The sequence below is a fragment of the Leopardus geoffroyi genome, chromosome C3 (assembly GCF_018350155.1).
Source record: "Leopardus geoffroyi isolate Oge1 chromosome C3, O.geoffroyi_Oge1_pat1.0, whole genome shotgun sequence".
Lineage (NCBI taxonomy): Eukaryota > Metazoa > Chordata > Mammalia > Carnivora > Felidae > Leopardus > Leopardus geoffroyi.
In genome coordinates this window covers 42496148-42520931 of record NC_059338.1, presented here as the reverse complement: position 1 = coordinate 42520931, position 24784 = coordinate 42496148, and the positions used below count along the sequence as shown (strand labels likewise).

The window sequence follows — 24784 nt, the reverse complement described above, 5'->3', positions numbered from 1 at the left end:
GGGCAGTTGGTGAGGTAATGGCTGTGGCCTCAGCTGATTGGCTGGGGAAGGGTCGAGTCCTGTTATGCAGGTGAGCGGGAAGTTACTCAAGGGGAGGAAGTGTGGTCAAGGTGAAGGACACAGAACAAGATGGAGTCGGCCAGCGTAGGCCCGCCTTTTCAGAAAACAGTATGGAAGGTCCTCAAAAAATTAAAAATAGAAATACCATATGATCCAGTAATTCCACAACTGGGTATCTATCCAAAGAAAACAAAAATGCAAATTCAAAGGCTTACATGTATGCCTCTGTTTATTGCAGTATGATTTATAATAGCCAAGATATGGAAGCAACCCAGTGTCTATCCATAGATGAATGGATAAAGAAGATGCACTACACACACACACACACACACACACACATCCCAAAATATTACTTAGACAGACTTAGACAGTCTTTTTTGAACAGAGCTCAAGGAATATTAGTTTGGCAAGATTTCAACAGGTATGGCAACCTAAAAAGAAAATTTTAAAGGTTCCATGTTCAAGTAGGTTTTAGAAACATCTAAACTCCAAAAGAAAATAAATATTTCTTTGCTGCAGGACTTCTCAGGGACTTTGATGTGTCAGTATGCATAGCGACTCTCCAAAAGGCTATATATAATGTGAAACATTTTCCAAACTTACTTGGAAATAAGAATTTTTGTTTATTTTGTAAGATGGCTCTAGATCTCTATACAAGAAATACAGGTTGAGAAATACTACCCATCATTTATGGCATTCTTTTTGTTGAGCAATTAAAAAAATATTTTTAATTCATTATTTAAAAAGCAAATTATCCACATTATTAACCATATCTTTGGCTTAATCTTTAAGATTTCACTTCTCTGCATAGTGAACAGACCTACTGAATATTGGATAATCAGACAAATCCACTGATATACTTCCAACTGAAATGTGGAGTCTATACCCCACCTCCTTGAATGTAAGTGAGTTTGTGACTCCATCAGCCTAGAGGATTATGGAGGCGAATTATAAAGATCCATGCAGCTTTAGCCTTGTTTTCTGGAATATTTGCTCTTAGAGCTCTAAGCCACCACATATGTTATAGACTGAACATGTCCCCCTCCCAATTCATATGTTAAAATCCTAACCCCTAATGTGATCCTATTAGGAGGTGGGGGCCTTGGGAGGTAAATAGGTCACAAGAATAGATTCCTTATGAACAGGACTAGTGCCCTTGTAAGAAGAGACATGAGATCCTGCTCTCTCTGTTCTGCTCTTTAAAGTAACCCCCAGTTGTTCAAATATTCCCAGCTGCAACCCCCAGACATCCTGTAACAGACAAGCCATCCCCACTGTGCTCTGTTAGAATTCCTTATCTATAGAATTTGTGAGCATAATAATTTTGGGGTGGCTTATTATGCAGCAGTAGATAACCAAAACACAATCTAAAACAAGTTGTAAAGACATATGGAATCTCATCACAATTTTAACAAAGCACATTGAGGGAAGGAAGATATGAAGGGACATAAGGAGGAAAAGTCAGCTCCACAGGTGAGTGGGAAAGGCTTAAATAGATGCTCTATTCCTTCTAGTTTTAAAGAGATGTCCCCATGATACCTGTAAGGAGGATAATGCTAGTGCTTGGCAGGGAAATGGACTGGGGCATCAAAGGTCCTTGGTTTATGCCTGTTGACATGACAAAAAATGCCCCCATCAGTACCTTGTGACTAACCACAGTGTCCAGCTGGCCAGTATGAGGGTCTTGAGCCCCTCTAGCTTGCACTCATCTCAGCATTTTCTCCCCAGGCTGGCACCTTCCTGAAACACACCCAGGAGGATCCCTCCCATCCTCCCCTGCTGAGCTCAGCGAACTAGCCTGGCTCTCAGCACAAGAAAGGGATTGGAGGCTTGACTGCTAGATAGAAAAAGGAATAGCTCCTGGCCACAGTACTGGGGAATGAGGTCTTTGGGGGGATCATAGAAACTGTTTTCTTATTGCAGAGTTTGCATTCTTATTTGTATACCCAGGTATAACATTTAGGTTTTCATCTGGATCCAGAGTTACCATATTCTGAATTATCCACATATTTATATTCTCATCTGCATCTCTACTTATTACATTTGCACTCTCAGACAGGTAAAGCTGTATTATCTCATGAATATGATGGAGGAGAAAGAGAAAGGGAGCAACAAGGGTGTCCAACCAACAAAATTTTCCCAGGATTAAGGGGTTCCAAAAATGCAGGATTTTCAGAGCTAAAACCTGGAAAGTCTTAGGCAAAGCAGGGTCATTCTACTACTAAAATCTCCAGAGGGCACAATCCTACCACCACCACCTCATAGGTCACCTCCTCCAGGGCAGGAGAAAGGGGAGGAAAGAGACACAGCCACTGCCCAAACACCCACCTGACCCAGTGGGAGTGCCCAACTCCACTGTAGACTATGATAATGGTGTGCTGGGTACAAGAGCCTCTGTCTTCTAGCCCAGGGTTCTCTGCCCAAAAAACCCTGTGCTCAAATAAGCTTTGGGAAATCTAGGTTCAACATAACTGAACAGATGCTTTTACTGCAAGACTTCTTAGATCCTGCACAAGACACTCACTGCTTTTCACTGCTCTCTTCAGCAACCTAATGAAGAACAGAGAGAGCAAGAAAATAGAAGCAGAGGGTTCAAATCATCATCTTCATCCTCACCCTACTTGCCATCAACATCACTGTCCCAATCATCACAGGGGCTACATTTACCAAGCACTTCCTATGTAGCAGGCATTAGCACTGTGAGGCTTCTATGACTTAAGCCATTTACCCGTCACAACAGCACTATGAGCAATGTTCAGAAGTTTAAGTGCCTTGCCTAAGGATGCAGCTAATAATGCCTGAGGTAGGATTTGAACCCAGGTCTGTCTGAGTATAACTAAGGCAATGACTCTAGTTTCAGAGACCTAGTCCTGCTGCCTGGCTCCTTTCTTGACCCCACCCCCTTCCTTCCTAATAGGATTGACTTGTTTCTAGAGACTTCCAGCCACAAAGGGAAGAGGTTCTCTCAAGCCAAGATTTGGTGTAGGGAGCAAGGAGAGCCATTTCCAAAAATAGAAAAAATGGTTGAACTTCATGGGCCTGATGGCAGTTCTACCAGAAAATAACAATCATAGCAATAATAGCCAACATTTATTCAGCACTTACTGCAACCAGGTTCAGATGAAATGCTTATATGTGTTCTCTCATAAGATTTACAAGAAGAAGAAGAAGAAGAAGGAGGAGGAGGAGGAGGAGGAGGAGAGGGGGGAGGGGGAGGGGGAGGAGGAGCTCTCAGGTTGGATCTCACCCTTGGAGCCAGTATTTTGAGATCACACTGCTCCTGTGCATATTCCTCTCCCTGTCTCAATTTGCTCATCTGCAAAGTGGGACAATATTTGTTTCTACATTATGGAATTATTGTGAGGATTGAATGAACTAATATTTTTGAAGCACTTAACATAGTGCCTGGCAAGTATGAAGTGTTTGCTTTTTTTATTTAGAGTTCAAGAAAAAAATCCTTCATCTCAGGGATCAAGGAGCCTGGCAAGCAATGGGGGGGTGCGGGTTCAGGATGGATGTGAGAGAAGAGTTTCTGTCCTTTCTCCAGCAGTGGTCCTTCTGGCCTCAGCACAGTGCCTGGCTCACAGCAGGCTCTCCAAAAATGGCTGTTAGATGCTGGATTTCTGTCTATAGCTTCCTTCCCCACCCCCTCCCAATCCTGTTTAATAGCTCCACATATACAAACTCAGTCTTCAGAAGGAAAAACAATCTGTGGAACATCCATTGGCAGGAGACATCCCTTTCCCACTCCCTATATTGCCCTGCCTTGCTCTGCCCTGCCCTATCTGGCTGGCCTGGCTTCTTATCCAGACTAGCATGATGGTCACTCTCACCAACCCTGGCTGGGCCTGTCCCTTTTCATCATTCACTGCAGAGAAGTGAGCTGGTAACTTCTGGTGAAGAGCATATCTCCATCTCTGGCCCAACATTACAGATGGGGTCTTCAGGCCTCATAGAAGGAGACCATGTTGCTGAAGTAGGCTGTGGGATATGGTTCTCCCATTTTGCAGATAAGGAAACAGGCTCAGGGGACTGAGCGTCCCAATATTACTCAGGTATAAGCAGTGATGCCAAGATTTGAGCTCAGGTCTGATTACAAATTAGACTTCTTTCCACTGTAATATTTCCTTCTTCTACACCTCTCCTACTTTGTTCCTATTCTTTCAACTTTCCATGCAACTTTGTCCCATTACTTATAGGAATGTACCCTTCCTGTATTGGTTGTAAAAAGTAGCCATCTCCCCCTCTACCCATACACCCATGATACTGCAGTTTGTCGGTGGGTTGTTTTTATTTTTTTGGTTGTTGCAATTTTTTTTTAAATCATACCAAGTGGACTGGGGGTGGGGAAGTCAAATAGTTACTATATTTATACAGTGAATGGGTTTAGGTGATAATAAAGGCAGATGTTGCTATAGCAACTAACGTTCCAGGATCCCATACACATCTTTCTGCCTTTGTGCAAAGTACACTGGATGATAGCCAACTCTCCCTGAATGGTATATGCAGAGCAGGGCAAACTGACCATTGTGGTCAGGTCAGGGCCAGTTTACACATGTGGGGCTCCTTAGCTACCAAAACATTGGCTGCAGCCCGGTTTCAGGTAAACCTGGATGCTAACGCAGCCTCAGGGAGAACCATGCAGAGGCTGCATCGTCTGGCTCCTGGGTGACTCTCTCTCTTACTCACCATTTCTTTCCCTCTTTTTCATGCTGATTATAAATTATACTAACTGATTAATGACAGGTTAGATTATTTTCTGAACACTACTGGTGGTAGGAGGGTAGGGTATTCACTTGGACCATAACAAGCCTTGGTGTGAAAGAGAAAGCCCTGGGGCATGCCCTGTGTGCTGTGTAGTGGAAACAGCCCAGGCCCCTTTCCCAGGGACCTCTCCCCTCCTTGCCCAAGAGTTCCTGCCCAATAGTCTGCCACAACCCTCCTAGCCCTGCGTACCCAGTACCACAGGTGTTCTCCCTCATCCACCCAGTCAAAATTGTCCCTCTATGCCTCACACAGACAAGGAAAGACCTGGCTAGAATTTAAAGGGCATGTGTTCTAGCTCCACTCTGACACCCAGGAGCTGTGTCCTAGTTCCCTGAATCTTAGCCCCTGAGTCTTAGTCCCTTCCCATATGAGAGAGGGCTGCATCTCTGTAGAAAATCCTAACCTAATAGGATTCATTCACAAGTAAGGGAAAATGATGTGGCAAATGTACTTCCCACTGGTATTTACCTTTTTTTTTTTTTTTTTTTTTTTTTTTACAAAATAGGAGTCTTAACCCAGTTTTCTGTCTGTGAGTTGGAGACAATGTCTGTCTCATGGATCTGTTTCTGGGTAATCTTATCTACTGCACGCTTTGTACTAGTACCTATTTCCAATGGCTCCCAAATACCTCATATCCCAAATACCAAGCCCAGAACACTTCCTTGAACCCCACAGCCACAGATCAAGCATAACTGGCAGCTGTGTGTCACCCTAACACCTCAAACTCAACATAGCCCCAACTGAGCTCATCATCTTCCCCCATAAATCTTCGCTCCCCCTGTGTTCTCCACGTGAAACAGTAGCTCTGTCTTCTACTTCTCACTTCTCCTTACACACCCACAGGACCGACCAACTACCTAGTTCTACGGAGTTCACCTCCCAAATACTTCTGGATGCCTTCTTTCCAAATCGTAAAGAATTTCCCTGATCCTGACCGTCAGTATTGCTAGCCTCTAATGGGCTTTCCTCTCCCTAGTTTTGTCCACACTAATCCCATCCTTCCCACAGACTCCAGGGGGCCCTTTAAAATGCAGAGGGGATAATGTTGTCCCTGCCATATAAGTCCAAACTCCTCTATGAGGGTGTTCAGAATGCAGCTCTTGCCATCTTCCCAGTCTCACTAATTTCCACCACTTCATTATCCTCATCCCTGAACCACAGACCTACTTATAGTCCCTAACAAATCTATGGCGCCCCTCACCTTTGTGCTTTGCTTAGCTTTGTGTCCTCTCTGCTTGGGATGGCCCCTCTACACATATGTCCCTCTTTCTTCTCCCTTTGCCATCTTCCTCATTCATGGCATTACCTCCTCCTGGAAGCCCCTATGATTTCCCTGGGTGAGCTTCTTAAAGCCACATGCATATGTCTCTTGTCATATTCACCATGTTGTCCTCTGTGTATATGCTCATTTCACCCACAATAAACTCCAATGTGGCACAGACTAACCACCACTCATTTATACATGTGTGTCTAGCTCCTACCTCAGTGCAAAGGCTCCAAATAATGTCTGATGGAAGTGTGAATGAATGAAATATTTGGAAGAGAATCTCTCTAAAACTTGAACTGAACCCATGGACATGATAGTATTTTCTATCCAACTGAGCCAAGCAAAGCAATATTGCTAAATTGGATGTCCACTTCTAGATTCTAGCTGCAATGGTCAGTTTTATGTGTCAACCTCACTAGGCTATAGTAGCTAGTTATTCAAGCAAACACTAATCTAGGTGTTTCTGTGAAGGTATTTTGTAGGTGTGATTAACATCTACAACCAGTTGACTTTAAGGAGAATATCCTCAATGATCTAAGTGGGTCTGAACCAATCAGCTGAAAGACCTTTCAAGTAGAACAGAGGTTTCCCTAAGGAAGAAGAAATCCTGCCTGTGGACTACAACTTTAGCTGATTACGACTGAAAACGGAGAGTTTTCAGTCTGCCCTTCCTCATGGCCTGCGCTATGGATTTCAGATTGGCCTAACCAGCCCTTACAATTGTATAAGCCAGTTCTTTGCACTAAATTTCTTCACACACACACACACACACACACACACACACGTATATACACATATATACACTACTATATACATATACTATATATACAACAGTATCATATATTCTATCAGTTCTGTTTCTCTGATAGAATTTTCACTAATATATTAGCCTTCAAAGCCCTGCTAGACCCCTGAACTTAGAAGCTCCTTAACTTTGGACCAAAGCTCTTCCAGAGAGGAGCACACATAGGAACTCTTTGGATGTCTCCAATTTACAGTGGCTTTACAGCATCAATAAAAAGCAGATAGGTGGTGAAGAGCATGCTTCCTTTGCACCAGGAGAAACTAAGCACAAGATGGTTTAACAGCTTTACAAGATAACACAGTGGGACCGATTGTCAGGTATCCTATCTCCCAGGCCAGGGCTCCCCAGCAGATCAAATCTGAAGCATCAGTAATTTATATTGATGAGAAGAAAAGGCTGCTGTAGATGATTGAACTTGGTCAATTAACAAGTAAACAAACATGCAATTGCAAGCCAGAGCCTTGGCTAACCCAATGTACTCTGCTCATTTAATTTGACATGAGTCATTTAGTTTTAATTAGGACAATGCTTCATGGTATGTTAGTAGGAGTCCTGTAGTATACATTGTGGAAATAATGAAGGCTTAGCAATGAGACCTGTTTCAGCACTCTGCTATTAAACCTTCACTGAGAAGGGAGGTGAGGCTGCCAGGCTCTTTGTAGAAATGATTGGGCTTAGAAATTAGCACTGTTAGAAAGAGGTAGGTGACACAGAGTCTGGCAAAGCCCCCAGACTCGTGCAAACCCTGGAACACTTAGCTCATGGGCCTAAGGACCAAGCCCACTGCTGAACCCCAGGATCACCCAGCTCTGCAGATCTGAATAAGGCCTGGAACCCCCCTCCCCCACAAACACACACACAGACACACACACACACAGCCCAGTAGCTAAGAGGGCACGATGGACGCTGCTCGGGAGAACACTGAAGCAGTGACCAGAGGGAAAATGTCCCAACTCAGATCCTAGTTCATCATATTTAAGCTCCACTAACCTGAACCTAACTTGGGAGACCATTTGTCTTAGTAGGAGTTGAATCAAGATTCAGACCTCACTTTCTCACTAGGCAGATGAGAATGGAGTCTCTGTCTTTCTTCTATCTTCTTAAGTGTGCTCAGTCAAGTCACTTCATCATAACATGGTTCTGTTCATGCTCAGGGTTAGATAGCAACATTTGCTTCCCTCTCCCTCACTCACCCAATTTCAGCTTAAATTGCACATTTATAGTCTTTATTTTTATCCTTTATTGCCCTCTTTCCAGCCAGACACTAGGATATCTCCAACCCCCTGGCTTTCCCCTAAGAAACTACCATCATTTATCCTCAGCAGAGATGCATCCCTATCACTGTTCACTCCCTATCATTTGCAATGTTAACCTTCCTTCTCTCATTTGTGGAACAAGAAGGTTGTCTCTTAAAGCAGTTTCAGGTATCACTGAATAAGTAGAAGATATTTGCCTGGGGCAGGAGACAACTCTTCCCACATCCAAAGTCACCAGCATGTTACAGAACATGCACCAAATTGAGAGACATAAGGAATATGGTCTAGGCCAGCTCTTACTGTCAACTCTAAAGTCTTGGATAAGTCATTCACTTCTTGACCTCAGTTTCCCTTTTATCAAAAGAAAAGTTTAGACTAGACCTTTTCCAAGATGCCAAAGGAGAAAAAGCTCATTTCCCCAAGGCCATCTCTTCTATACTTACCATGCCACTACCCTTGCCCTGGGTCTCTCTCTTTCTCTATCCTTCCCTCCCTCCCATTTTGCTTCTCTTCTTCCCTATTCTTCTCCATCCCTGCCTCCCTCCCCCTCTCTCTCTTCCTTTCCCCACTCCCTCCCCACCCATTGTCTCTCCCTCAGAATTCAGTGAGTCGCCACCAAGGCAGACAATCCATAAATCTATATCTCCATATTTCTACAGCACCATCCTGTGGTACCTAAGTTGCTCAACCAGTGAAAATAGTCCCAGAACCTCTCAGCATGAAAACAAGGAGGAACGTTGCCAGGGCATCAAATACTATAATGGGAATGTTTTAAAAGAGTCCACAAATATTCAGGCCCCTTCAAGGTGAAAAAAATATGGAACTTCCAACTCTTGGGAATAAAATTTGGAGCCCTGGACAGTGAATATATGTTGGTTGCAGTGGTGGAATTGGTGTGTAGAGCACCTTGATTGATTCGTGTGTTTTGTGAACTAATATTAACATTACTAAGTGCATGGCATCAAGTTCAGTGTTGCTAATGAGTAAGACACCATCCCTACCTCAAGGAACTCTGGGTTCAGTGGGGAATATGGACATGACAAAAGGTAATTACAACACAGAAAGGAAGCAGTGGGTGTGTGGGAGCACAGCCTTGGAAAGCTATTGAATCCACTCAGGGGGTAGAACAGACTTCTTAGAGGAGGGGGCAGTTGACCTAAGACCTGAAAGAGTGTGTTCACCTAACTCAGTCTGTCAGCAGCATTTGATGCAGTTAATACACCACCTCCTTGAAATACTTTCCTCACTTAATTTTCCTTCAGCCACTCCTTCCTAATCCCCTTTGCTGGAGCTCCTTATCTTCTGAATTTTTAAATTCTAGAATGCCCAGCACTTGATTCTTGGACCTCTTCTCTATTGCTCTCACTCCTTAGGAGAGTTCAGTCATATCTTGGCTTTAAGTACCACCTGCCACTAGAAACCACCACATTTTTATTTCTAGCTCTGACATCTCCCTTCTAACCACTAACTGAACAGCTCCTCTGCAAGGTCCAATGGGTATCTTTAACTTAATATGAATGGAAATGGACACTCAATTTCTACCCTCGCCTCCCACAAAACTGCATCCCTTTCAGTGTTTCCTCTCAGAAGAGTTCTCTACTTCTCTCATGCCAGCATCCAATTGGTCAGCACATCTTGTGCTATCTCTCCTTAAACATGTTACCCCAATTTGGCCCCTTGTCACCACCTCCACTGTTCTCACCTTGGGCCAAGCCACCATATCTCTCTCTGAGACTGCTGCATTAGTCTCCTAACAGATCTCCTCACCTCCATTTTGTCCCTAAAAATCAGAGTGACCCTTTGAAATTGTAAGTCAGATCGTGTCACTCACCTGCTTAAAAACCTCCGGTGGTTTCCTATGTCACTCAGAGTAAAATCCCAAATCCCTCTCATCCCCCAGAAGAACCCGATGTAATCGGAGAGGTCCCTAACTCTCTGTTCTCCACTTCTGCTGCTTCCTCACCTCCACTCACCCCACCACTCTCACTGGCTCCAGCCACATTGCCTGGTTTCTGGTCCTTGAATGTGCTCCGCACCACACCCTTACCTCCTCCTCCAGGTCTGTCCTATCTACTCAACCATCTTCCCCAGATACCTGCTTGACTTTCTCCTTCACTCCAAATGTCATCTCAGGTATGATCTTTGAAGAGCTTTTTCCTGAAGGTACTGTTCACAGAAGAAATCAAGAAGATATTTTGAGGGCCTAAGGATTGGCAATGCTACGAGGCTGACACCACTTTATCCCTAGTCCTGAAGGACAAGGCAAGGAAATGGTATTACCAGAGCCCATCTGAGAGCTGCAGCCATGGCCATGGCAGTGCTTGGTGGAGGTGTTGCTGGAACTATGGCCAAACAGGGAGCAGAAAGAACAAGTACCTACCCTTTACCCATCCTCAGGTCCTCTGCAGCTGCATACTTTTGGCCAAATACAACCAGGAGTTAGAGGGCAAGGGAGCCTTAATGATATAGTCCATTGAGTTCAGGCTCAAGAGCACCCAGCATGGCAGCAAAAGACAGACAACATATCTGGAGTAAATGGAGATGACTCCACACATCAATATTTCTGGTTCCTCTCCTTCCAGAGGTCCCACATTCTGTGCCAAGTCCTTGAAGTCAAGTCAATTTCACTTCCAGACATAAGTGATCATATTCCTCACATTCTCCCTTCAGCCTGCTATAATGACCATGGACAGTCCAGAACATACAGACTCAGCAGCCCAGGTCCCATAGTGATAAGCATGTGGAGAAGAATCCCTTATTGTCCCACAGTAGACATGTAGCAAAAACAAAACAAAACAAAAAAGCCCTGAGATATTGGGGTTGTTTGTTACTGCGGTTTCACCTAGTGTAGTCAACTGATACACTTCCTCTGCTAAAATAGCAACCTCCCTCACACTAATACCTTAGTAGGCTTTGTTTTCTTCATCAGACTAATCACCACCTGATAAACTTCACTAGTTATTATCTGTCTGTCTCCCTCCTCTAAAATGTAAACCATAGGACTTTGTTTGGTTGACTACTAATTCTCAGCACCTAGAGCAGCACCTGGTTAATAGCAGATGCTAAAATTCTTTATTGAAAAGATGAATGAATAAATGAGCTCATAACAACCAACAGGACCTAGGCACATTCTCAGGAATTGTGTATGGGCAATTCTGAGGAAGTGAAAGATAAAACAATTCACCAAGTTCACCCAGCTTAAGTCATGAGGTAAGTTGTGAAGGCATTTTGACTCCAAGCCCAAGCACTTGACCACTCTGCCATGCCACTTCCCAGTATTAAGGGGGCTTAGTAGGGAAATACAGGAGAGGCCATCCAAGCACAGGCCAGAGGCTAGAGAGAGCCAGGGAACCTACATAAGTATTAGCTATGGCTGGAGCTGAGAGTGACAACGAATAAACTACACAGGATAACAGGGAAAATTAGAAACTTTGCTTGGCTATGTAAAAATAATACTAATTACAGTCATTTATGTGAATTGCTTACCATTTCTGCCTAATTACCAGGCAGCACAACAATTAGATAGATCTTTAACTAATGTCAACGTAACTTTGTTGTAAGTTTTATTTGATTATAACTGTAAAAGCTAAAAACAAGAGTTTAATCCAACAATGAATTGGTTGTTCATGAGGACTAATTCTCTGCCCAGAATTTAAAATTAAAAAGAAGCTACCCAGTCCTTACTGGTTATTATCTGTACTATTTAGTGATCTTCCAGGAATAAGTGCTTCATCTGGACTAGAAGCTCCTTGAGGCAGGTACTACCTAATTTTTTTGAGAGAGAGAGAGAGAGAAAGAGAGAGAGAGAGAGAGAGAGAGAGAGAGACAGAACATGAGTGGGGGAGGGGCAGTGAGATTGGAGACACAGAATCCGAAGCAGGTTCCAGGCTCTGAGCTGTCAGCACAGAGCCCAACGCAGAGCTCAAACCCACAAACCCATGAGATCATGACCTGAGCTGAAGTCAGATGCTCAACTGACTGAGCCACCCAGGTGCCCGCTATCTTATTTTTCATGGTATCATTATCCCTTCCCCACCTGGAGCCCAGCTCAGCCCTGAATGGGTGGTGGGGTGGCTTCCATGCCAGTGTTCATCTGCTGGTGCTCTCTCTCTAGAAGAGACAGTCCTGGCTCATGTGTCTTAGTCTCTTCTCACTGTCTGGAGGCTGAAGATGTAAGATTGGCTAGAAGATGCCATGTCTATACCAGCTACAAACAGTGGCACAAGCATTTCCTAAAACCCTGTAATAGGCTTTCAGAAAAGGCGAGGTGAGGGTGGGAGACAGCACTTAGTGGCCTAGAGCTAGCTGAGAAGAACCATTGCAATGTTATAATAGAAAGTGCCAGCCATTCCCCAGTATCCATATTTTCCTTTGAAAGGGACAGAGTTCTAGCCAGGCACATGGGCATCCCAGATGAAAGCCTTATTGCCAGGCTCCTTTACAGCTAGGTGTGGCCAGTAGGAAGTCAGCAGAAGTGATATATTCAAATTCAAGACCATGTACTAAAGAGAGAAGAAATGAACCTCCCCTCCTATTTCTCCTCTTTCCTCTGCCTGGGGTACAGGCAGGATGTTAAAGCTTTGGCAAGCTTCCTTGGACCCAGGATGGAATGCAAGTATTGAAATGCCAGAACAGCAAAATCAACGGAGCCTAGATGGTCAGAACCGTGGGGTTGCAGAATCGTACCACCGTAGAGCAACACCGCCATGCACGTGCAATAGATGTAAATCATCGTGAGAGCACAGAAAATAGTAAAATGTGGTAAAATTCTTAGGAAGTGGTTTTGAGTATTCATTACTTTTGTTTTTAATATACTTTATCCCTTTCAAGTTTATATAATTTAAGTTTTAATGAGGACTGTATTTAACAGCCAGCTCTCAAAATTTCTGAAGATTTGTGCCAGCTCCAGCTTTGGGTCTTTGTTAGAATAGCAAAATCTGCATCCTAACTAATACAAAGGTAATGGAAGAAGTGGGAAATGGGTTGAGCTCATGTTTTCAGATGTATGGGATATGTAACTCGGCCCATGGATGACCTGGGTTACCTGAAAAATGATGTTGCTCCAGGGATAACTTTGAACAAAAAAATTCTACAACTTCTATCAGTTATTATTTGAAAAAAATTCTTGTAACCTAACTCCAACTTGAAGATACCCCTGTCTGTGGAGAGCTGCTCTTCCACATGACTGTTAAGGGCCCTTATGCTCCAAAGCCCAGTGTTCCTACATAGCTCACTTGAGCATTCCTGCCTCCTCCCCACCTGCTTCTCTTGGGACCTTCTCTTATCAGTGTAAGGGCCAAGAGGACATTGCTCTGGTGAGAGGCATAGGGCCTGACCTAACCTCTTACTTTTACAAAACACAAGCTGAATGGCAAGTATTAGCCATTCATTCAACAAATGAGCACAGATTAAGTGGAACAAAACATGTCTCAGAATAATGTGTTTAGTAGAAACCTGTGTTGTTACCAGTAAGAAAGGAAGTGAGGAAGGAAGGAAGGAAGAAAGGAAGGAAGATCTATAGTCTCATTCTATTAGACTTTAGGAACACAAAAAGGTAATTCAGAATCATCCCGTTTTTAAGAATCTTATACCTAGCCGTAAAGACAGATGAATAACTAAGTATAATTCACTAGGTTTGCTCTATGATAGAGACAAATAGCCTGGCAATGCTTCTTCTGTTGATAGAGAAGGTGGCAAACAGGCATGGAGAGGAAGTATGTGGGGGGAAAAGCAGACTTATGCTCACCTCCCAGCTCTACGGCTCACAGACATGAGATCTTGAACAAATTACACAACTTCTCTAAGTCCTATTCCTCATCCTGGTACCTTGATGGGTCAGTCAGTGCTCAATTACCATTAAACACATGCGGAAATGAAAGATGGAGAAAGATGAATGATTCATCCAAGACAAACTATAATGGATGACAAATCCAGAATTCCAAACCAGGGATGTGATCCCCAGGGTGCTTTGAACACAGTAAGAACATTGAGCTTTCTAGGTGCTCATTAAACACTTGTTGAATTAAGACTGAATTTCTGGGAAATTTCATATGTTCCCATACCTCCTCACCTTCCCCCTTTAACTAGGCCAATCACTGCCTCTTGGCATATAGTCCCTCCCTCGATGATTCCCTGTGGTGTATTCAATAAATTTCTATCTCCTTTAAAAAAAAAAAAAAGACTGAATTTCCAATTTAAAGTAAATCATTTAAAAAAATTTTTTTTACATTTATATATTTTTGAGAGGCAGAGTGAGAGAGAGCGCTAGCTAGCAAGGGAGGGGCAGAGAGAGAAGGAGACACAGAATTCGAAGCAGCCTCCAGGCTCTGAACAAGCATTCAGCACGGAGCCCAACTCAGGACCCAAACCCACAAACATTGAGATCATGACCTAAGCTGAAGTCAACCAACTGAGCTACCCAGCTGCCCCTAAACTCAATTCTTTAATCATAGACTCCTTTAAAACTAAAATACACTGAAAAGAATAAATCATTAACCATAACAGGAAGGGCAAGACAGAGAGGCCAATGGATTTCCCAAGATGTCACAACAGGTGGGACTAGCACCCAGGTCTCCCACCTCCTATCATACCACCCCCTTCCCCCAGGTTCAGAGGTCCCCTCGTGCTCTCCCCTGGACAGCACATGTCCCCTTTCTCTAGACTGTAACATTAGTGATCACTCATCAAATCTATACTCCTTGAGCTTTCAAGATGTCATTTGCCCCTTATTTTCCTGCCGCCTCTCTGTCATCTCCCTCCATCTCCTGTCTGGACAGCTTCTTCTGTACCCATGTGGTATTTTCTGTGGCTTTCAAGTAACCTTGGAATTCCTTTTGCCTCTGGAAAGCTAGGTCAGGCCAGGGTGGGTGCTAGAGTGAATACTTAGAAGAGCCAGTTCAGGTCACCAGAATAGAAAAGGTTCCACTGATAATAATGGACCATTCACTGTGTTGAACTGTATTCTTTCCTTATACTATTTAACTGAATTTTCTGAATAATCTTATAAGATAGACTTCTCCTGCTTCACAGATGAGAAAACTATCACTAAAAAAAAAAAAACAAAAACTTAGAGAAGTGGTCCAAAGTCACATAGACAGTAAGGGATAGAGCCAGGATTTGAACTCCTGAGGCCAAGATTTACCCACTGTGCAGTGCTGCCTGGACAGGAACAGCACATACAGCATACCCACCGGGCTGAATCCTCTCAGCAATAGTGACAGTCCTCAGCTTGACATAAACCTACCAGATGAAGAAAATAAATCTACGTACATATTTCCCTTCTTACATTAACATTCAAGTTCAGTTTGTGGCCCACACCCTGTGCAATTGGTTCTAGAGTCTATAACAATGTTCCTAGCCTCTTGCTTCTTGTTTTCATTTGAAAATTAGTCAACTGCTTCCATGTGCCATTGATCATATTGGGCTTTCCATTTTTCTCTGGGCATTTTTCTCCACAGTCTCAAATGCCCCTTTAAAGTCTTCAAGATGGTTTTGCAAACATCCAGGCCCAAACCCCACACTTCCTGAGGTTTCACTATATCCATGCCAGTAACTCATCACTCTGATATGCTAAGCCCATCAATTCTATACCCTGAAAAACCTCTCCAAAGCCAGCTGCTCCTGTCCCATGGCTTCCTCTCTTTTCCAAAGTCACAACCTTCAACAGGGAGGAGGGAGGAAGACACCTCATGAGCCCTCAATCCCTTCTATTTCTTACTCAAAATGGCAAAGTCTGGGGACACAAGCTCAAGGTTTGTTTTTTACCCTGGACTAGATTATTTTTCCTGTGTGAATCAGCAGAAGTGGGCAGTCATGGGAGACTTGAACAGCATGCTAACCCTGTCTCATAACAAATTAAAAGAGATGATGGAAATGAGTGTTTTTTTAAGTAATAGAGTGCTAGTAAGATATTAGATGATAAGGGTTATTTCACATGAGCTGTGCAGGAGGATGGTGGCATATCTCCTTTTTAGTCCAGTCTAATCAGATACAGCTGAGTTTATATCTTAAAAGGAGGGGTCACCAATCCCCATAACCCTACCTCCAAGGAGCCCACCAGGATACATCTTACCTTCCCGATAGTGCCTGCAGACATTGTTCTGCTGGGGGATCATCTGTTCAGCCAGGTAGACTAAACTTATCTTGGATGCACCTTTGTTTTCTCTGATTTGTCACTCTGAGGCCCCTAGGTTCCTATTATATCACCAAAGGCCTACCCCTCCCACCACTAGTTAAATGGCCAAGACCTTCCCACACAAGGGCTTCTTGCCTAGTAACTTTGCTTCACGGGTTTTCAATAACAAATACAGTTAACATTTATTAAACAATGGACACATCTGATTTCATTTAATCCTTGCTCCTATGCTCTGATGTCATTAATACGTTACACTTTGGGAAGTGGAGGCAGAGAGACATTAACTGCCTTTATTAAGTTCCAAGCTAGTAAGTGAGACAACTGAGGCTTAAACCCATGGCTGTATCATGCAAAAGCTCATTCTCTTAACCATTTTGTTATCCCCCCTTATAACTTCAGAGCTAATAATACAAGTGGTTTACAACTAACTAAAAACTGAGTCCCCTAACCTTTATTCTAAGAAGACCAGATAAGGAACCAAGCTGCCTTGCTCAAGCTACAAGCCCTACTTAGGTTGCTCATGTAACATTTGCTGCTTCTCCGACTGTGAAGTACCTGGGAATCACCTGGAGATCTGGCGCAGATGCAGGTTCTGATTCTATTCTAGATATGGTGACCCTGAGAGTTACATATCTAACAATCTCCCAGGTACTGCTATGCTGCTTGTCTAAGTACCACACTCTGAGTATGAGGCCCTAGAAGCCTGGTGTACTGACTCAACTGACCATGAACTGTTGATCAAACCATCCACCAAGGAGGCCAGCTGGGGAGGGGCTTTCTGGGCTGGAGGAACAGCAAGAGCAAAGGTATAGAATTCTCAGCATGGATGGTGCAGGCCAGTGATGTCAGGGCTGGTACCCAAGGCACATGGGAGAATGCAGAACACAAGTCCTGGAAAACAAGTCTGGAAGGAAAATTTTAACTGAGAAGAGACTTGGCTATGATGCTAAGACATTAAAGAGTCAAATTTACACTCTTTTTAACCACACCCTTTTTATGGTGAAATTACCCATTTCCAGCTTCTTAATACTGATTCTCCTTTTTAGAAATAAGATGTGAAGTCTCAGAATTGTCTTTTTATCCCCTAAATTGCCTTTCATCTGGCCATCTTCAGTAAGGAGTAGAGAATGAGAAACACCAGAGTTCTCTGAAAGGGAAGTGGTAGGACTCAGTCTGTGTCACAGGCGTTAGTATTGGTGGATTGGAGATAGGGAGATGTGTTAGGAGGTTGTCCCAATAGTCCACGGGTAGAATGATGATGCTGTAACAAAGATGACGACTGTGAGATTGGATGGAAAGGGGGGAGGCATTCTGGAAGCAATCAGTCAGACTGTGTTCTCATTGCCACCTCTCTGCCCCATCCTCTGGCTCTCTTTGCCCCATGCTGTCCTTCAGAAGACAGACCCCTGTGGACTGCATTATCCAGGCAACGTTTCCTTCTGCTTCCAGTTGAGCTCAGCCAATGAAAGGCACTAGTAGGAGATTGGAAAGGGAAGAATGGAGGAAAGAGGTCAGGGTATTTCTTTCCATACCCCCTAACCCTACGCTTCCTACCTAACCAAGGTTTTGCAGTGGCTGCATTCATCTATGACTGAAGATTTAATTGGACAGTCTCTTTTCCATTATGCTTGCTGGGCCCTGCACCCTGTACGGTTGGGACACTATCCTATAGGATGAAGTGGCCAATATATGGTATTATTTCCCCTGAAGTCAGATAAGCCAGGTCCCAGAGCCAAGAGACAAAGGTGAGGATGACCCCTCTTACTACCTAATACCACACTTTAGGGATTTTTTTTTACTTCCTTTGGTTCAGTGACTATGACAAATGGTGCTCATGCCATGCTTCCCTTGGCCTACCTAAATCCCCCCACAGGTGCAGCAGGCAGGTCCCAGCATGCTGTAAGCTTCTTCTCTGCCAAAGGACTTTCTTCAGCATTGAGGGAGCTTGCTCCACCACAGATGGCCTAGAAGATAAGGAAAAGTTACTCTCCAGATGGAAACCCTCTGCCAGTGGGGGACAGAAGTAAAGCCGCAGTCTCCCTGCTCATTGGTAGGATGATGATTCTTAAATGTATTCCACATAATTTGTCAGAAAGTCTCCAGTAGGACCAAACCCAATGACCCATAGTAATCTGCTCATTAATTCACCCTTTATTGGCTTTTCTCCCTTCCTTGTGTCCCTTCTCCATGCCCTCACTCCTGTTTTCTGAGATCACCTTTGAAATAAACTACTTGCACCCAGGTCCCTGTCCCAAGGTTGGTTTTGGAGGAAACCAGACTAAGAGAGTACATTTGGAGCAAGGCTTCCTGTAGAGAACACAGTCTGAGATACATTCAACTGGAAGCTGAGTCCACCCCCAGTCACTTAGGGCTCTTCCTTCTGCTAAATGGACAGAGGATGGAGGTGCTATATGCACAGGAGGTACCTATGTGGGCAAATACTGCATTCCCTTCTTCTCCCAGACAACTGAGAGTGTCCATTGGCTCCTCCATGCCTGAGCCTCAGCAATAGCAGTAGTTAGTGATTAATCATTAGATACAATTTATTTAAAGACATTACTGGCTATGCAAGCCATGTACCTATTAGTTCTTTGATCCATTCCCTGCCCTTTCCCTGCTTTGTTTTGTATCACAGAAGACCCATTTCCCAGGCTCCTTTGCCTTCTAGCAGTCTCAGCCAATGGGGGCACTGGTACAGCATTGTAGGGTGAGAGGAAAGGAAAACCTCAGGTATTTCTCCTCTTCTCTCTCTTCTGTGAATGGCATCTCCAGCCATTCTTTGTCTCCCCATGACTCTAGCTCCCCACTGACATTCCTCCCTCCATGGTCCCAGCTCCCAGGGAAAGCCCTGGCTTCTGAACTCTGATAACATGTCCCCCCTCCCTGGGTCCCATCTCCCACATGCTGTTTGTCACTTTAGCTCTTCAATTGCCTGTAAAATTAAGTACCCTCTGTTTAAAAACTAAGAGTGGCTTCTGTTTTCCTGATAAAGTGACTTGTCCAAGATCACATGCCTGGTAAGTGGCAGAGCAGAATCAAACCAGTTCTGCTGACCCAAAAGCCCTCCATACTGTCCCCCACCATGCTATACTGCCACCCTAATTGTTTCAGAGGACACCAGGCCTAGACATCTCACCAAAGCTTCTGTGTCCCAGTGGAACTGTGTACCTGTCCTGGGAGTCAGAGTTTTCATATTTGGATTCAAAGATTATTGTGTTGCTGACCCGATTTGCCTGGATCAGGGCTCACTTAGGACCTAAAACACAGCAATTACCAGGCCTGGAAGAAAGACCTCTTTATTTTTGTTCATTTTCTCATTTTGTTTATTTGTAGGCAAGAAAATCTAAAGTCAAATTAAAAGACTCCTGCCTCACCCAGTCACATACAAATACATCAAAATCCTCTGAGTTTGAAAGAGAACTTACTTACCCAAGACCTGGAGTACAGAAAAGACTTCAGCCAGTGTGCCCACTGGAACTCAAGGCCCACTCCATTCCACTGTCTCTGGAAGATTACATAACAGCCCCCAAGGACCCTGCCATAATTGGCTTGGGTGTAGCTCTTTCTCTCCAATTCTCTTGCTGGGTGGAAATGATGAGAAACAGCACGTTCCCAGCTCCTCTCAGGTGGCTCAATGTGAACCCAGACCTGAAGTGCACCACACTGTGGAATAATGAGATTTCATCTAACTGAGAAGAGGTTATATAACTGGAAATCAGTCCATTAGCCATAACAAAACAATCGGGGAGGGTCAGAAAGATAGCTCTGTTTTGAGCTATTCTGTTCTGAGGGGGGTGGGGGTGGAGATTAACAGCCCACTAAAGATGCAATTCTAAATTATTCAACTTGACTGTCCCCTTAGCAGTGCCAGGAGGCCGGGGGGGGGGGGGGGGGGGTTGATCTGAGGAAGAGCTTTTCTTTCTCCGCTTCTCAGAAGCTCTCCTGCTCTCCTCAAACCAAGCCAAGGCCTTGTCTTTCTACTCCCTGCTCTAACCTCTAGATCAGTTATTATCAGCACTGCTGGCCATCAAATATTTCTATCTGACTCAGAAGGGGATGTAGGAAATGGTCATAAAGGGTTCATGCCTACATTGGAGAGAGAGAGAGAGAGAGAGAGAGAGAGAGAGAGAGAATGAGGCAAGAAAGCTCTCTGTGTCTTAACAGCAGCGCAGAAACAAATAATGAGCTTTATTCACCAACCTGACAATGGAATGAGCTTTGGTACAAAAGCCCACATCCAAACCAGTTGTTACCATAACTCTGTCAGAGCAGGTGGATGACAAAGGATTACCTCACACACATACTTGCTCACTCTCCACAGACAAAAGTGAAAATTAACACAGGCAAAAAAGACAAATCAATACTATCAGTAAGTACCATGGCTAGTTAGATATTAAAATCTCCAGAGAATGTTTTTAAATTTTTTTTTCAACGTTTATTTATTTTGGGGACAGAGAGAGACAGAGCATGAACGGGGGAGGGGCAGAGAGAGAGGGAGACACAGAATCGGAAACAGGCTCCAGGCTCTGAGCCATCAGCCCAGAGCCCGACGCGGGGCTCGAACTCACGGACCGCGAGATCGTGACCTGGCTGAAGTCGGACGCTTAACCAACTGCACCACCCAGGCGCCCCCAGAGAATATTTTTAAAGCTTATTCCCAGTTCCAGTCCCCAGAAACTGGGCCTCCGTAGTGTGGGGTGGAGCTTGGAAGCCACGTGCAGGCCAGTCAGCCTGGCTCTGGGCTGAGCTCAGGTAACCACAAAAATCCCCCCAGCAAGGCTCGCCTGGGAACCCTGTCTCCTTCAATCACATAAAGGTGAGTCCTTCAGCTCCATTCACATCCAGTGCAGGTGGTTGCAAGAATTGAGAAAGAACACCACAAGATGAGGAGACCTCATTTGAGATTTCAAGATTTACACGTTTTATGTATCAAGAACTTATGTAGCATACCTACAGGTGCTGTTCTAAACACTTTACAAATGTTAATACGTGTCATTGATGCAACCCTTATACCAATTCTCTGGGGCAGGTGCTATTATTATCACCTCATTTACAAAGAGGGAAGCCAGGCACACAGGGGTCAGTGATTTGCATAACATCATGCAATTAAGTGCTGGAGCCAGGGTCTCAACTCAGACAGCCTGAGTTTAGAATACACACACATGCGCGCGCACACACACACACACACACACACGTGTTTGTTGCACATAGGCTATTTGAAAACTTGTGTTCACCAAAACTCCTTGAGACAAGGCTGGCATATTAGTCACTCAAAGCACAGTAAACATCACTGGATCGAGGACCTGCTCTATGCCAGGCTCTGAGGTAGATATTTTCACATTGATTTCCACATTGGCCCTCAACAACCCTGCCTCAAACATGCCTCATTCTCTTTCCTTCTCCCTCCTGGAGAGGTGACAAGTCTCAGACTAGTAGATATTCGCAGGCACATCCCTGCCACACTTTTCAGACTGCTTCTGCCTTCCACCTTGTGGGATCCTTTGAGATATCTTCCTTGATAGGAGGAAAGAAGGGGTAATGGGAGGTCCTAAGACAAGAGGGGAATGGAGATGCTGGCCTGAGTCAGAGCCTGAAGATTTCTTGGGGATCCCAAGTGACACCTGGCTGCAGCATCCTCAGCAAACCCAGGCATGTTGACTCACCTCTGCTCCACCTCTTGCTTCTTGGTAACCACTGTGCTTTTACTATAAACAAATCCTTCTATAGGATGAGGCAAAGGAGCCTCTGAGCAATCATGCATGGGTGAATCTATAGTTACACTTGTCCCCAACTCAAATGCTACCATGGTGACTTTTGTCATCAAAATAAAGTCTAGAATCTCCTTCTAGACTTCCAGGCATTCCCTGGCCATGCAACAGTCTCAACACACTCTCAGCCCTCTCCATCCCAATATCCCATTATGGCCTCCTAACTGGTCACCCAGTTTCTATTTATGCTCCTCCCTCCCCCCTGCCATCTATTCTCAATGTAGCACCAGTGCAATCCTGCTGAAACAGAAGTCAGACCATGCCTTTCTTCCGCTCCAGCCCTCTGGGGTAAGCAGGATTCTAAAATGGTCCCAACATTCCTGCCCCTGCTATAGGTCGACCTGGTTTAATCAGGTGGGCCCTTTTAAAAGAAGGTCCAGAGGTCAGAGACCGAGGAAGTCAAAGCGGCAGAGATGCCCTCAAAAACAGCCATGCTATGGAGAGGGCCATGTGGCAGGGAATAGCAAGTTGCCTCTGGGAGCTGAGAACGACTTCAGGCTAAAAGGGAACAAGAAAGTGGGGATCTCAGTCCTACAACTATAATTCAACTATTACTCAACAATGACACAACTATTATTCTGCCAATAATCAGTGAACTTGAAAAAGGATCCCAAAACCTCATATGAGGTTGCAACTCCAGCTGACACCTTGATTCACCCTAGTGAGATCCTGAGTAGAGGACCCACTGAAAACATGCCAGAATCCTGACCTTTGGAAATGATGAGATAATAAATTTATGCTGTTTTAAGCCACTAAGTTTGTGGTTAATTTGTTACACAGCAAAAGAAAATTAATAAAGCTTCCAATGCTTCTCCCCTTCACTCAAAATAAAAGAAAAAGTTTGAACCCAACCACTATTATTTTTGCTCTAGTTCACTCTGAGCCAACCACATAGACCAGGCATACACATACCTCAGAGCCTTTGTACCTTCTGTTACTTCTGCCTGCATGTTCTTCCCAAAAGATCTGCATGGCTCCCTATCTTACTTCTTGGGAACCAGTCATTGCATCCACTGTGTGACTAGATGCACCCATGTTGACCCTCTGTATCATTCTTCTTTGATTTTTTTTTCTTCCCCAAAGCTTCCTACACCTACTAATATACCATAAACTCACTTATTTACTTATTGTTTGTCTCTGCCTATAAGAACAGAAGCTCCATGAGGGAGAGATTGTTTTTATCTCTTCTGTTCACTGCTGCATCCCAAGCACCAAGTAGATACCCATTACTTATGTGCTGAATGAATAAGTCTCCATTAGTCCCAAACATTCTCAGTTGTATAGACATTATGTACTTTTCAAGGCCTAGAAGTCCTACTTTTTTTATGGAGCCTTCCTTTCTCCAACTTCATATACCTCCAACCTCCTAAAATATCAAGTGAGTGCCACAGTACTCATTTAGCAGCCAATTATACCCAGAAGTTTTTATGGAGCTGAATAATTATTTTCCAGATTTAAGTCTCTTGTCTTCCTCATTTCTTTCCCCCAGTCCCACCGTGCACTAAGCAGTGGGCTTCTTGAGGGCCATTTATTTTTTTTAATTTTTTTTTTCAACGTTTATTTATTTTTTGGGGAACAGAGAGAGACAGAGCATGAACGGGGGAGGGGCAGAGAGAGAGGGAGACACAGAATCGGAAACAGGCTCCAGGCTCTGAGCCATCAGCCCAGAGCCCGACGCGGGGCTCGAACTCACGGACCGCGAGATCGTGACCTGGCTGAAGTCGGACGCTTAACCGACTGCGCCACCCAGGCGCCCCAATTTATTTAAAAAATAAATGTCCTCATCCGGATGGCCAACAGGCACATGAAAAGATGCTCAATGTCGCTCCTCATCAGGGAAATACAAATCAAAACCACACTCAGATATCACCTCACGCCAGTCAGAGTGGCCAAAATGAACAAATCAGGAGACTATAGATGCTGGAGAGGATGTGGAGAAACGGGAACCCTCTTGCACTGTTGGTGGGAATGCAAATTGGTGCAGCCACTCTGGAAAACAGTGTGGAGGTTCCTCAAAAAATTAAAAATAGACCTACTCTATGACCCAGCAATAGCACTGCTAGGAATTTACCCAAGGGATACAGGAGTACTGATGCATAGGGGCACTTGTACCCCAATGTTTATAGCAGCACTCTCAACAATAGCCAAATTATGGAAAGAGCCTAAATGTCCATCAACTGATGAATGGATAAAGAAATTGTGGTTTATATACACAATGGAGTACTACGTGGCAATGAGAAAGAATGAAATATGGCCCTTTGTAGCAACATGGATGGAATTGGAGAGTGTTATGCTAAGTGAAATAAGCCATACAGAGAAAGACAGATACCAAAATGTTTCACTCTTATGTGGATCCTGAGAAACTTAACAGAAACCCATGGGGGAGGGGAAGGAAAAAAAAAAGGTTAGAATGGAAGAGAGCCAAAGCATAAGAGACTCTTAAAAACTGAGAACAAACTGAGGGTTGATGGGGAGTGGGAGGGAGGGGAGGGTAAGTGATGGGTATTGAGGAGGGCACCTTTTGGGATGAGCACTGGGTGTTGTATGGAAACCAATTTGACAATAAACTTCATATATTGAAAAAAATAAATAATAAATAAATAAATAAATAAATAAATAAATAAATAAATAATAAAAATAAATAAATGTCCTTCATTTATTTAAAAAATAATGTATAGAACACCTAGAAAGTGCCAGGTTTTGATCTCAGGACTGGGGATGCTAGAC

The 24784-nt window shown here is 44.0% G+C and overlaps 1 long non-coding RNA gene across 36 annotated transcripts in view; it reads right to left on the bottom strand.

Annotated features, from left to right (window-relative positions):
• Positions 1 to 24784, bottom strand: part of LOC123584917 — a 139641-nt gene that overhangs the window by 27557 nt on the left and 87300 nt on the right. For 32 of the 36 annotated variants that reach the window (XR_006705748.1, XR_006705747.1, XR_006705757.1 and 29 more), the window contains 3 exons: positions 19719 to 19952; positions 18147 to 18253; positions 16554 to 17761 (listed from right to left, as the gene is read on the bottom strand). This is a non-coding gene — a long non-coding RNA (uncharacterized LOC123584917). Of the gene's footprint in view, positions 1 to 16553; positions 17762 to 18146; positions 18254 to 19718; positions 19953 to 24784 lie in introns of those variants that run through there. The other 4 variants (XR_006705753.1, XR_006705750.1, XR_006705779.1 and 1 more) reach the window with 4 other exon arrangements.